Below are 13,667 nucleotides of genomic sequence, written 5' to 3' on the forward strand. Positions count from 1 at the left end.
CAAAGCCCTGCAAGTTTATTTCCCTCAAGTACCCATCCAATTTCCATTTTAATTCAAAAAGGTGCAAAGGCTGGCCATGTTCCTTTTGCCAACAGAGGACAGCTCCCTGCATATGTAGCTTTGAGCAAGCTTAAGTGAGCCACATTGGGAGCCTGACTGATAATCTTAAATTAGTTGTTAGTGTAATTCTTAGCACGCTTGATGTTGTTCAGCAAGTGCTGTCCAATTGTGGAATCACATCTCATATTAGACATTGTGTTCTGAGTTTTGCAAGAACGGTCTAGTTAAGTGCCGTCAGTACTTTTTTTTATTCATTCATGGGATGTGGGCATCGCTGGCTAGGCCAGCATTTAATGCCAATCCCTAATTGCCCTTGAGAAAGTGGTGGTGAGCTGCCTTCTTAAACCACTGCAGTCCATGTGGGGTAGGCACACCCACAGTGCTGTTAGAAAGGAAGTTCCAGGATTTTGACCCAGCGACAGTGAAGGAACGGCGATGTCGTTCCAAGTCTGGAGTCAATGGGAATCAGGAGGAAATCTCTCTGCTGGTAGGAGTCATACCTAGCGCAAAGGAAGATGGTTGTGGTTGTTGGAGGTCAATCATCTCAGCTCCAGGACATCACTGCAGGAGTTCCTCAGGGTAGTGTCCTAGGCCCAACCATCTTCAGCTGCTTCATCAATGACCTTCCTTCAATCATAAGGTTCGCTGATGATTACACAATATTCAGCACCTTTCGCAACTCCTCAAATACTGAGGCAGTCCATGTAGAAATGCAGCAAGACCTGGACAATATCCAGGCTTAGGCTGATAAGTGGCAAGTAACATTCGAGCCACACAAGTGCCAGGCAATGACCATCACCAACAAGAGAGAATCTAAATATCATGCTTTGACATTCAATGGCTTTATCGTCGCTGAATCCCCCACTATCAACATCCTAGGGGCTACCATTGACCAGAAAATGAACTGGAATAGCCATATAAATACCGTGGCAACAAGAGCAGGTCAGAGGCTGGGAATCCTGTGGCGAGTAACTCATCTCCTGACTCCCCAAAGCCTGCCCGCCATCTACAAGGCACAAGTCAGGAGTGTGATGGAATACTCTCCACTTGCCTGGATGGGTGCAGCTCCAACAACACTCAAGAAGATAGATACAATCCAGAATAAAGCAGCCCGCTTGATTGGCACCTCATGCTCAAGCATTCACTCCCTCCTCCACCACCGATGCACATAGAACATAGAACATAGAACAGTACATACAGTACAGGCCCTTCGGCCCACAATGTTGTGCCGAACCTTTAACCTACTCGAAGATCAAACTACCTACATACCCTTCATTCTACGATCATCCATGTACCTATCCAAGAGTCGCTAAAATGTCCCTAATGTACCTGCTTCTACTCCCACCGCTGGCTGTGCATTCCACGCACCCACCACTCTCTGTGTAAAGAACCTACCTCTGACATCTCCCCTAAACCGTCCTCCAATCACCTTAAAATTATGCCCCCTGGTGATAGCCCTTACCGCCCTGGGAAAAAGTCTCTGGCTATCCACTCTATCTATGCCTCTCATCATCTTGTGCACCTCTATCAAGTCACCTCTCATCCTTCTTCGCTCCAATGAGAAAAGCCCTAGCTCCCTCAATCTTTCTTCATAAGACATGCCCTCCAGTCCAGGCAGTATCCTGGGAAATCTCCTCTGCATCCTCTCTAAAGCTTCCACATCCTTCCTATAATGAGGAGACCAGAACTGAGCACAATATTCCAAGTGTGGTCTAACCAGGGCTTTATAGAACTGCAGCATAAGCTCGTGGCTCTTAAACTCAATCCCCCTGTTAATGAAAGCCAACACCCCATACGCCTTCTTAACAACCATATCAACTTGGGTGGCAACTTTGAGGGATCTATGGACGTGGACCCCAAGATCCCTCTGTTCCTCCACACTGCCAAGAATCCTGTCTTTAAGCCTGTTTTCTGAATTCAAATTCGACCTTCCAAAATATCACACTTATCCAGGTTGAACTCCATCTGCCACTTCTCAGCCCAGCTCTGCATCCTGTCAATGTCCCGTTGCAACCTACAACAGCCCTCCACAACTCCAGCAACCTTTGTGTCATCGGCAAACTTGCTAACCTAGCCTTCCACTTCCTCATCCAAATCATTTATAAAAATCACAAAGAGCAGAGTTCCCAGAACAGATCCCTGCAGAACACCACTGGTCACCGAGCTCCAGGCTGAATACTTTCCATCTACCTTCTGTCTTCTATGGGCCAGCCAATTCTGTGTCCAGACAGCTGAATTTTCCTGCATCCCATGCCTCCTTACTTTCTGAATGAACCTACCATGGGGAACCTTATCAAACGCCTTGCTAAAATCCATATACACCACATCCACTGCTCTTCCTTCATCAATGTGTTTTGTCACATCTTCAAAGAATTCAATAAGGCTTGTGAGGCATGACCTGCCCCTCACAAAGCCATACTGACTGTCTCTAATCAAACCATGCTTTTCCAAATAATCATAAATCCTGTCTCTCAGAATCCTCTCCAATAATTTGCCCACCACCGACGTAAGACTGACTGGTCTGTAATTCCCAGGGTTATCCCTATTCCCTTTCTTGAACAAGGGAATAACATTTGCCACCCTCCAATCGTCTGGTACTACTTCAGGTGTATTACTACTACAATGATCATCGCCAAAGGCGCAGCAATCTCTTCCCTCGCATCCCGTAACAACCTTGGGTATATCCCGTCTGACCCCGGGGATTTATCTATCCTCATGTCTTTCAAAATTTCCAGCACATCCTCCTTCTTAACATCAACCTGTTCGAGCACATCAGCCTGTTCCACGCTGTCCTCACAAACGACAAGGTCCCTCTCACTAGTGAATACTGAAGCAAAGTATTCATTAAGGACCTCCCCTACCTCCTCCAACTCCAGGCACAAGTTCCCTCCACTATCCCTGATCAGCCCTACCCTCACTCTGGCCATCCTCTTGTTGCTCACACAAATGCAGAATGCCTTGGGATTTTCCTTAATCCTACCCACCAAGACTTTTTCATGTCCCCTTCTAGCTCACCTAAGTCCATTCTTCAGTTCCTTCCTGGCTACCTTGTAACCCTCTGGAGCCCTTTCTGATCCTTGTTTCCTCAACCTTAAGTAAGCTTCCTTCTTCCTCTTGACTAGCTGTTCCACATCTCTTGTCATCCAAGGTTCCTTCACCCTACCATCCCTTCCTTACCTCATCGGGACAAACCTATCCAGCAGTCACAGCAAGTGCTCCCTAAACAACCCCCACATTTCTGTCGTGCATTTCCCTGAGAACATCTGTTCCCAATTTATGCTCCCCAGTTCCTGCCTAATAGCATTGTAATTCCCCCTCTCCCAATTAAATATTTTCCCATCCCGTCTGCTCCTATCCCTATCCATGACTATGGTAAAGGTCAGGGAGTTGTGATCACTATCACCGAAATGCTCTCCCACCGAGAGATCTGCCACCTGGCCTGGTTCGTTGCCAAGCACCAAATCCAACATAGCCTCCCCTCTAATATAAAAGCAAAATACTGCGGATGCTGGAAATCTGAAACAAAAACAAGAAATGCTGGATTCACTCAGCAGGTCTGGCAGCATCTGTGGAAAGAGAAGCAGTGTTAACGTTTCGGGTCAGTGACCCTTCTTCGGAACTCCCCTCTAGTCGGCCTATCTACATATTGAGTCAGGAAACCTTCCTGGACACACCTGACAAATCTGCTCATTCCAAACTATTTGCACTAAGGAGATTCCAATCAATATTAGGGAAGTTGAAGTGACCCATGACAACAACCCTGTTACTTCTGCACCTTTCCAAAATCTGCCTCCCAATCTGTTCCTCCGTGTCTCTGCTGCTATTGGGGGGTCTATAGAAAACTCCCAACAAAGTGACTGCTCCTTTCCTCTTTCTGAACTCCACCCATAATGACTCAGTAGACAAACCCTCCTCGACGACCTCCCTTTCTGCAGCTGTGATACTATCCCTGATTAGCAATGCCACTCCCCCACCTCTTTTACCTCCCTCCCTATTCCTTTTGAAACATCTAAACCCCGGAACATCCAACATCCATTCCTGCCCCTGTGATATCCACGTCTCCGTAATGGCCACAACATCGTAGCTCCAAATACTGATCCATGCTCTAAGTTCATCACCCTTATTCCTGACACTTCTTGCGTTAAAATAGACACACTTCAACCTATCATACTGGCTGCAACTTTGTCGTGTCAATTGTCTAACCTTTCTCACAGACTCTCTGCACTCGGTATCTGCCTGTTCAACAGCTACCCCATCCACTGATCCATAGCTCCGGTTCCCATCCCCCTGCCAAACTAGTTTAAACCCTCCCGAAAGAATCCAGCAAACCTCCCACCCAGGATATTGGTGCCTCTCCAGTTCAGATGCAACCCGTCCTTCTTGTACAGGTCCCACCTTCCCCAGAAGGTATCCCAATGATGCACATATCTGAAGTCCTCCCTCCTACACCAGCTCTGTAGCCACGTGTTCAGCTGCACTCGCTCCCTGTTTCTAGCCTCACTAGCTCGTGGCACTGGTATCAATCCTGTGGTTACTACTCTGCTCGTCCTGCCTTTTAGCTTCCAACCTAACTCCCTATATTCGCTTTTCAGGTCCTCACCCTTTTCCTAGCTATGTCATTGGTACCGATGTGTACCACGACCTCTGGCTGCTCCCCCTCCCCCTTAAGAATCCTGTAGACTCAATCCGAGACACATCCGGGAGGCAACATACCATCCGGGAGTCTCGTTCGCGACCACAGAATCTCCTGTCTGTTCCTCTTACCATTGAATCTCCTATCACTTTCGCTCTCCTATTCTCCCCCCTTCCCTTCTGAGCCACAGAGCCAGGCTCAGTGCCAGTGGCGCAGTGGTGAGCACTGCAGCCTCACAGCTACAATGACCCTGGTTCAATTCTGGGTAGTGCCTGTGCGGAGTTAGCAAGTTCTCCCTGTGTACCGCGTGCGCCGATTTCCTCCCAAAGCCAAAGACTTGCAGGTTGATACGTAAATTGGCCATTATCAATTGATCCCAGTATAGGTAGGTGGTAGGGAAATATAGGAAAGATGGGGATGTGGTCGGAATATGGGATGAGTGTAGGGTTAGTATAAATGGGTGGTTGATGGTTGGCACAGACTCGGTGGGCCGAACGGCCTGTTTCAGTGCTATATCTCTAAAATAAAATAAAAATGCACTGCAACAATACACCAAGGCTCCTTAGACAGCACCTTCCAAACCCGTGACCTCTACCACCTAGGTTGACCAACCAGAACTCCTATCTCCCGACAGGTACCCGTTTTTGAGATCCACAATCACTTGGTTTGCTAACATAAAGTCGGCACCAAGGACTCCGGAATGTGGCTGTTCCCACTTTAAAAGGATGCACTTTCACCCGATGTGTAGGTCTCCTCGGCAGATTGTGAAGGGTGTGGAGATTGCTCCAACCTGCTCATCTCCGGAAAAGTCCACCAGACTGTCTGGGACCCCGCTAGACCAAGGGGAGGTGGTCAGGTTATCCATGCTGACCACCATGCTGGACACCCCAGTGTCCACTGAGAACTTCCCGACTGTATTCTCCACCTCAACCATAACTGTGGGTCTACTCCATTCATCATAGATAGGTTTACTCAGGAGTACAGGTGGGGCTTGCTCTAGTCAGGAGGTTTTCTGGGCTGGGGACCATGCTGGAACTTTCTAGGTCCAGTTTTCCCTTGTCCGGCCTCTCCATAACCAACTGCATTGCCTGGACCATGCGGATGAAATCCTCACCCTCCGCTACTGCTGCCGCAGAACTTTTCCCTGTGGAAAAGGTGTGAGGTTGCGGCTTCCCTGTTCCGGGACAGTTCCTTCTATAGTGGCTTGCCTTCCCACAACCAAAACAGATTAGCATTCTCTCACCCTCTCCCCCCTCATGGTGCCATTCTTTTTGATAGGGAACAGTTTTTTTCGGCTCACTTGCCTTTTTGTGCTTATGAGCGGGCTCGGGTTTCCTGCCGGGCTGGGACTCATTTCCTCGTACCTCGTGCAGTTTACCCTTGGGGTGGACCGCAGCTTCCTCAGACTGGCCTTTTTTAAAAACGAGCATCAGTTTCCTTTACATTCCGGTCTCGGTGCTGGTATAGTCCTTAAGGTCGAACCAGAGACTAATGGTGTCCCGGATCCTTGGCAGGCTGTTTTCCACTGGATACCATAACCAGTGGTTTAACAGGTCCCCCTGTAACTGAGCTCTCACTACGCGCCCCGCAGGGAGCTTGGCATAAACTGGCCAAAGCCTGTCTGCAAACGCTGCCAGGCTCTCGTTGGCCGTCTGTCAGGTTTTTTCGATCTGGGCGAAAGGGCTCCTCTGATTATACCCCATCGCTCCCGTAATCAATTCCTTTAGTCCCTCTGTAGTGCCTTCCCCCATTTTACAGTCTGCGCAAAGGCTCTGTTACAATTGGTCATCCAGGGACGTGAGGGGAAGCTTGTTCATTTCCAATTCACATTGGTTGACCTTCCCCACCTGCTCGATCGTGTGAAGTGCAGGGAGGGATCCCCATCCTTCCTCACCTTGTCTCCCCGCTATCAATTTCTGGAGTTGGGGCAAGTCATATGGGACTACATTGTCGTTCTGCAGAGGACCCCGGCCCCCACCCGCAGGTGGCAGAACAAATTTCTGTTGCCACATTTGACACAAGGGATTCCCTCGGCCCCTCCGGCCTTCTATCCCCATGTCCTGGGTGGGTAGTGTCGGGTACAATTGATTCCCTCGACCATCCTGGTCTTCAATCCTCCTGTCTCAAAGACCCCGAGGTCCGGTAGTTCCCCAGACTTCCTCTTCTCCATTACCCTCAAGGGTGGGCTCCCCCTCACTGAACCTCAACTGAGGCTCAGTGTTACAATTACAGGTAGGATAAGGCACATTGGGAGGAATCCGAATCTACTCTCTCTGAATCTCCTCTCTCTGAATCTCCTCTCTCTGAATCTCCTCTCCTGAATCTACTCTCCTGAATCTACTCTCCTGAATCTCCTCTCTCTGAGTCTCCTCTCTCTGAGTCTCCTCTCCTGAATCTCCTCTCTTGAATCTACTCTCCTGAATCTACTCTCCTGAATCTCCTCTCTCTGCATCTCCTCTCTCGGAGTCTCCTCTCTCTGAATCTACTCTCCTGAATCTCCTCTCTCTGAATCTCCTCCCCTGAATCTCCTCTCTCTGAGTCTCCTCTCCTGAAAATCCCCTCCTGAATCTCCTCTCCTCAATCTACTCTCCTGAATCTACTCTCCTGAATCTACTCTCCTGAATCTCCTATGTCTGAATATTCTCTCCTGAATCTCCTGTCTTCTCCTGCTGCTTCTCTCTGAATCTCCAATGATCATCTGCTTTTTAACTCGTCTCGTCTCCCGCTGCTTCTCTCCAAACTTTCGAGGTTTTGCTTCCAACTGTCGTCCTTGACCCTCGCCCCAGGGAGACACCGTACCATTCTGGAATCACGTCTGCGTCCGCAGGAATGCCTGCTTGTGACCCAACTATAGAATCCCCTATCTATCACGATTTCTTTCCCAATCTTCCTCCTGAAGAGCAGAGCAAACTGTGGTGCCATGAATTGGCTCTGGTTGTACTGCTGAGAGAATCCATTACCATCATCATTATTCACAATACCAGACGAAAAGCTTCGACAACATGTCTCGATTTTCAGCAATATGAAAGCTACAGATACTTCTTGAGTTTCTTTTTTCAAAGTTAGTTATCAGGAAATGGCTGTCACTGGAAAAAAACATTTATTGCTCATCCCTAGTTGCCATATTGTAATATAACAGATGTGATAGAGTCATAGAACTGGACAGCAAGGAGACCAGTCAGCCCATCATACTGGATCTTTGCTAGAGCTATCCAATTAATCCCACTTCCATGCTCTTTCCTCATCTCCCTGTACGATTTCCCTTCAAATACTCAGCCAATTCTCTTTCGAAAGTTACCATTGAATCTGCTTCCACTGACCTTTCAGGTAGTGCATTCCAGATCACAACAACTCACTGTATATAAAACATGTTTCCTCATGTCACCTCTGGTTCTTTCACCTTAAACCTGGGCCCCTTGTTACCGACCCACCTACCACTGGAAACTGTTTTGTTTTATTTATTCTATCAAAACCATCCATGGTTTTGAACACCTCTATTAAATTTCCCCTTAAGTTTTTCTGCTCTGAGGAGATCAATCCCATCTTCCAGTCTCGCCACGTAATTAAAGTCCCTCATCCCTGGTAAATCTATTCTGCACCTTCTGCAAGGCTGTGACTTTCTCTGTGCTGGACAGGATTGAACACAATGCTCCAGCTGAGGCCGATCCAATGTTTTATAAACATTTAGCAGAACTTCCTTGCTTTTACACTGTCTCTATCAGGATCTACAAGCTTTCCATTTTTTAAATGGGGGCGGCACAGTGGTGCAGTGGTTGGCACAGTGGTGCAGTGGTTAGCACTGCAGCCTCACAGCTCCAGGGACCTGGGTTCGATTCTGGGTACTGCCTGTGCGGAGTTTGCAAGTTCTCCCTGTGTCTGCGTGGGTTTCCTCCGGGTGCTCTGGTTTCCTCCCACATGCCAAAAGACTTGCAGGTTGATAGGTTAATTGGCCATTATAAATTTCCCCTAGTATAGGTAGGTGGTAGGGAAATAATATATAGGGACATGTGGGGATGTGATAGGAATATGGGATTAGTGTAGGATTAGTATGAATGGGTGGTTGATGGTCGGCACAGACTCGGTGGGCCGAAGGGCCTGTTTCAGTGCTGTATCTCTAAACTAAACTAAACTAAACTAAACAGCCTTCTGAACTTGTCCTTTCACCTTCAAGGATTTATGTACAGACACAGCTGCAAACTTTGAAATGATACTGCTTATATTCAAATTCAGGTCATGAACAGATATCAAAAAGAGCAATGATTCTAATACTGCACCCTCGGGAACATCACTGTAAACTTCACTCCAGCCTGAAAAAACAACCACTTACAGCCACTTATCCTGGCTTTCTATCCATTAGTGGATTTTGTATCCACTGCCCCTCCTTTAATCCCATTGGCTTTAATTTTACTAACAAGTCTATAATGCAGTACTTTGCAAAATCCTTTTTACACGTCAACCACATTACCCCCATTAGCCCTTTCAGTTACTTCATCAAAGAACTCGATCAAGTTAGTCAAACATGATTTACCTTTAACAAATCCATGATGAATTTGATTGATTGGTCCACACTTTATCAAATAGTCTCTAAAAGTCAACCCACCACTGACTGGCCTGTAATTGCTGGGTGTATCCCTCTCCCCTTTTCTGAACCGGGACATAACATTTGAAAATCTCCGGCAATCCCTCCATATCCAAGGAAGATGTCTTGCTCAGCCACTTCAGAGGACAGTTAAGAGTTAACCATGTTGGTCTGGGACTGGAATCACATATAGACCAGACTGGGTAAGGATGGCAAATTTCCATCTCCAGGTGACATGAATGATTCAGTTGGGCTTTTATGACAATTCAATATTCCCAGGGTCACTTTTACTTCTGTCAGCTGTATAAAGAACAGTTCTATTGAAATGTCATTATTCATCTTGTAATTCTCACCTGAAAGAAGCAGAAATCGGGAATCTGACTTCCATGTCAGAAATGTGTTCACGGTGCCATTGGAACTGTTTGGTGCTGGGACAAACACCAGCCTTCAATGGAGTCTGCTGCTCATGGTGAAATACCCAGAGATTCAGAGTAAGTATTTAACAACTTTTACTTCACTTATTTATTGAAACACTTACTTCAGAATCAAGGAGGAAAGTTATAGATTTGAAGAAAAACATTAGGGGGATTTTAACTTCCGAGAGGGTGATCTGGTGGAATGAGGGGGTGGGATGAGAGAACGAGTGGATGGTTGGTACACCAAGCCAGCCAGCAGCACTCCCAAAACAGGCTTCTGGTGGCAGCCCAGAGCAAGTCAGTCACAGGTCAGATGTTTTTATGAGTTTGAAAAGCTGCCTGTTGCAGATAATGTCTCCCTTCCAGATCACCACCCCTCCCAATCGTAACTCCCCTCACCTCCCCTTCCCCCTCTCCCCACGCCCTCGATTGGTCCCCTCTGCTTATCACTGCTCTCATGATCATTCCTCCTCTCCCAGTTCCTCTTCTCCTCATTGCCTCACCCTCTCCATTGCCACCTGTCCTGGTCACCCACCATCTCCCAATTGCCCATCTGACGATCCCCCTTCTCCCAAACTCACACTCTTCCAAATGCCCCTCCCATGATCAGCCCCTCCTCCCCATCAACCTCTCTCCTGATGGCCACTTGAAATACAGCCCCTTTCCTAATTGTGCCCCCCATCTGAATACCCCACTCCCACATTTGCCCCCTCTCCTATTCCCCACATCTCGGGCTGGAATTTATGCCCCCCCCACCCCCTCAAGGTGGTATTGGAAGTGGAGGGGCTGGGGGCAGCTGGGAGGCTGGGGGCAGAGGGCCCATTTCCTCACCGCCACCAAGTAATGTTGTTGGAGGCGGGCAAGTCTGATGACAGCCTTCCTGCCCAGCGGTCAACTGAGGCCCTTAAGTGGCCTGTTAATGACCAGTTAAGGGTCTCTTACCCGCCGCTGGGATTTAACCAGTGGAGGATGCACACTGGGAAAAATCCTAACCCCTTGGACCCTCCTCCCCCTTCACTAAATGCCCAGCCAACACCCTTCGCCCTGCCCAGCCAGGGTATTCCAGACGGTCACGGAGACGCCGCCTTTCTAAGCAGAGGTCTGTGTCTCCAGCACAGGGCCAGGGTTCAAGGCCTCTCCAGTATCAGGAGTGGTGCCAGTCCTGTCTGTTTTCTCTCCCACTTGCCCCCTCTCCTTTGCCTCCATCTTCCAGTAATGCTCATTCGACAGCCCCACTGGCATTGAATTCTACCCATCCTGTATCTGAAGACTGGTCAGGCTCCCACCAAAAGGATCAATGAAAATGTTTGTTTCTGTTGTCTAAGGGCATCAATATATATGGAGTAAAGGTGGGTGAATGAAGTTGAGGTGTCGATTAACCATGATCTAATTAACATCAGAAAGAGGCTAACCATAACTCTGCACAAAGATATATTCCATTCAGAAAGAAAGTCTTACAAGGAGGATGAATTATCTGTGACTAAGGAAGTTAAAGATGGTATCAAATTGAAAGAAAAGGCGTACAGTGTTGAGAAGATTAATGGTAGGCTTGAAGATTGGGAAACATTTAGAAACTAGCAAAGGATGACTAAAAATGGGAGAAATTGGAATATGGGAGTAAACTAGCAATATAAAGACAGACAGTAAGAGCTTCGACAAATATGTAAAAAAGAAAAGAGTAGCTAAAGTAAACGCTGGTCCCTTAGAGGCTGAGACTGGGGAATTAATCATGGGAAACAAGTGTATTGTATCTGTCTTCCCAGTAGGTGATAGTAAAAGCATCTCAATAATACTAGAAAATTCTGACGCAAAAGGGAGGGTCAGCCGTGGGATCCTTCCCAGGGTCAGCTGTGGGATCCTTCCCAGGGTCAGCCATGGGATCCTTCACAGGTTCAGCTGTGGGATCTACCAATGGTCAGCTGTGGGATCCTTCCCAGGGTCAGCTGTGGGATCCCACATAACAGATTTAAGGTTTCAATTCAATATCCTTTCATGGGAAATGGGGTAAATTAGAGATGGGAAAGGTTTTAAACAAGTACCGAGGCAGGAAAATGATAAAATGGAAGGTGTGTGATGGGGGGAAGCAGGAGTGAACACAGTAAAAGAAACAAATGGAAAATCCAGTCCCTGAGGCTTCACTCCTGCCCGGGGCTAGGTCGTAAGAGGGGGTGGGTTTGTGGGGGGACAGCCTCACAAGCAGTGATTGGCAGTACCAGGGTCATGTGTTGGGTGTGAGCAGTGATTGGCAGTGCCAGGGTCATGTGTTGGGTGCGAGCAGTGATTGGCAGTGCCAGGGTCACGTGTTGGGTGTGAGCAGTGATTGGCAGTGCCAGGGTCACGTGTTGGGTGTGAGCAGTGATTGACAGTGCCAGGGTAACGTGTTGGGTGTGAGCAGTGATTGGCAGTGCCAGGGTCACGTGTTGGGTGTGAGCAGTGATTGGCAGTGCCAGGGTCACGTGTTAGGTGTGAGCGGTGATTGGCAGTGCCAGGGTCACGTGTTAGGTGTGAGCGGTGATTGGCAGTACCGGGGTCACGTGTTGGGTGTGAGCAGTGATTGGCAGTGCCAGGGTCACGTGTTGGGTGTGAGCAGTGATTGGCAGTGCCAGGGTCACGTGTTGGGTGTAAGCAGTGATTGGCAGTGCCAGGGTCACGTGTTGGGTGTGAGCAGTGATTGGCAGTGCCAGGGTCACGTGTTGGGTGCGAGCAGTGATTGGCAGTGCCAGGGCCATGTGTTGGGTGTGAGCAGTGATTGGCAGTGCCAGGGTCATGTGTTAGGTGAGAGCGGTGATTGGCAGTGCCAGGGTCACGTGTTGGGTGTGAGCAGTGATTGGCAGTGCCAGGGTCATGTGTTGGGTGTGAGCAGTGATTGGCAGTGCCAGGGTCACGTGTTGGGTGCGAGCAGTGATTGGCAGTGCCAGGGTCATGTGTTGGGTGTGAGCAATGATTGGCAGTGCCAGGGTCATGTGTTAGGTGTGAGCAGTGATTGCAGTGCCAGGGTCATATGTTGGGTGCGAGCGTGGGTGGTTCAGAGTGATGGTGTCGCTTGCATGGCACGGGTAGTGAATGGCGGTACCGGAGTCACATGTTCAGCAGTGCAGGCAGTGAATGGTGGTGCCGGAGTCACGTGTTCGGTAGTGCAGGCAGTGATTGGCAGTGCCGGGGTCACGTGTTCGACTGTGCAGGCAGTGATTGGTGGTCCCGGGTCACATGTTCAGCTGTGCAGTCAGTGATTGGCGGTGCCAGGGTCATGTGTTGAGCAATGAAGCCCCGGCAGCTGGGGTGTGAAGTGACGCGAGGCAGTCAGGGACCAGTGAAGAGTGATGGAGGGCCGTCAGAACTTGCCAGTGGTGTGGGAACAAGGAGGTAATATCAGAGAGGTACACCAAGGTACAGGAATTGTGAGAGAGACGAATAGCACTAGCAGAGGGAATAGTAAATTATTAGGTGGGTTCAGAGTCAGGGAGAAAGTAATATGTCTAAAGTCTGAATCAGGGTTAATGTGCATGTATGTGAATGCACAGAGTGTGGTTAATAAAACTGGTGAGGTACAGGCACAGATTGCACTGTGGAAATATGATGTTGTGGTTATAACAGAGACCTGGCTCAAAGAAGGGCAGGACTGGGTGTTAAATATTCCTGGATGCAAGGTGTTCAGGAAAGATAGGAAAGCAAGGAAAATGTGGAGGGGTGGTGGTATTGATTAAGGAGAGCATTACAGTGCTGGAGAGACAGGATGTCCCAGAGGGGCTGTAAGATTTGTGATAAGATAAGGATGTTTTATTCCCCCTTCTAAGGTGGGAACAGACTTGGCAGCAAACAGCTTGTTGTGAATCGACTTTATTGAGATAAAGGTAAGGACAAGTTTGTTAAGTTTTCTGATAAACCATAGTCACAAACTCAGGCAGTAATTAACAGTCTCACCCGTATTTGAGACTGGACGACAGACCACATGACACTCCTTCTTGCAGCTTGTGGTCTT

This window comes from Heterodontus francisci, unplaced genomic scaffold (assembly GCF_036365525.1).
Source record: "Heterodontus francisci isolate sHetFra1 unplaced genomic scaffold, sHetFra1.hap1 HAP1_SCAFFOLD_562, whole genome shotgun sequence".
NCBI classification, from domain to species: domain Eukaryota; kingdom Metazoa; phylum Chordata; class Chondrichthyes; order Heterodontiformes; family Heterodontidae; genus Heterodontus; species Heterodontus francisci.